The following is a 1393-nucleotide window of genomic DNA, read 5'->3' as shown; positions in this document are numbered from 1 at the left end:
CATTTTCATAATTAATCTAAGGGCATCAACCCAATAACAAGATAAGGTGGGGATTTCATTATCCTTCCTTAGCCCAAAAATCATCTCCATCATATTGCATTACCTAGATCTTTAATCTTAAAATCAATTAGACGTCAACCTTAAGGAATTCAAGCTCAATAGGACAAGGAACCCTAAGAGTTCTACCAAGTTTGAGTTGTTTGATTAGTTGGTGTCTAGGTAAGTCCTGAGGGTGGTTTGTTAAATTGGTTCAGTTGCTGGCCTGGTCAACTCGTTTGGTGTCTAGAAAGGCAACGATGAGTGAACCTCCATCTCTTATACTTACCTGGCTAACTAGTTGATCAATCTCCACTTGGAAGGCTTGAAGGGTCATCTTGGAACAGTTAGGAGCTGTCTAGATTTAGGTTAACCCTAGGATAGATTGAGTTTAATTTATTATTTCACTTGTTTGAAAAATAAAAAAAAAATTATTAAAATTTAAATTAATTTGATTACTTTTCTTTAGATTTAGGACTCCTTAGGATCTTTTCTTTAGAATTTTTTCTCTTTTCTTTCTTTTTCTTATACATAAAAATTTTTATAAAAAAAATTGTATAACATCGAGAACCGTACACCTCGTGTGTGGAGAAGAGTGTCGGGTCGTCTAGTTAGAATTGAGTCAATTTCTGTTGTTCCAATAGCTGAACCAATCCAACCCATGACCCTTAAGGATTTGTGTTATCCAGTTGGCTCCATCCAACCATCTTGTATCAGGTTGCCACAACCCACAGCTAACAATTTTGAAATCAAACCTCAAATCATAAATATGCTTCCAAAATTCACAGGATTAGAGGATGCTTATATATTTATTAGAGAATTTGAGGAGGTATGTGCAACCATGAAACTGCAATTAACAGAGGATGAGGTCAAACTTAGATTAATCAACTTTGCCCTTAAGGATAATGCTAAGAAGTGGCTTTATAGTCTGCCAAACCATTCTGTCACTATCAGGGAGGGCTTTGTGAGAACATTTTTGAAAAAGTATTTCCCCATCATAAAACAGCTAGGATTAGGAATGAAATAAATCAATTTTACCAACTAGCTGGTGAATCATTTTGGAAGTACTTTGATCGTTTCAAGAATCTTTTGACCCAATGCCCACATCATGGAATAGAAATTTGGAGACTATGCCAGATCATCTATGAGGGGTTAGATTCAAACTCAAGAACCATGCTAGAGTCCATGTGCCAAGGCCAATTGATGGACAAAGAAACTACTGAAGCTTGGCAATTCTTAGAAGACCTAACCGAGAAAAATTTACAGTGGGAAACAACTAGGTAACCTGATAAAGCTACACCTTCAAGAGGAGGAATGCATCAAATTCAACCAACCCTAGCATCAGAGGCCAAGATTG

The 1393-nt window shown here is 36.5% G+C and overlaps 1 non-coding gene across 1 annotated transcript; it reads right to left on the bottom strand.

Moving 5' to 3' along the window:
* Positions 1-1044: 1044 nt before the first annotated feature.
* On the bottom strand, positions 1045-1151 carry LOC140853922 (small nucleolar RNA R71). Its single transcript, XR_012137063.1, has one exon. It is a non-coding gene; the product is annotated as a small nucleolar RNA R71 (small nucleolar RNA).
* Between the last annotated feature and the right edge of the window lie 242 nt (positions 1152-1393).

This window comes from Elaeis guineensis, chromosome 14, assembly GCF_000442705.2.
Source record: "Elaeis guineensis isolate ETL-2024a chromosome 14, EG11, whole genome shotgun sequence".
NCBI classification, from domain to species: Eukaryota; Viridiplantae; Streptophyta; class Magnoliopsida; order Arecales; family Arecaceae; genus Elaeis; species Elaeis guineensis.
Note: the sequence above shows the minus strand (reverse complement) of the source record. Positions and strands in the feature narration are given on the sequence as shown.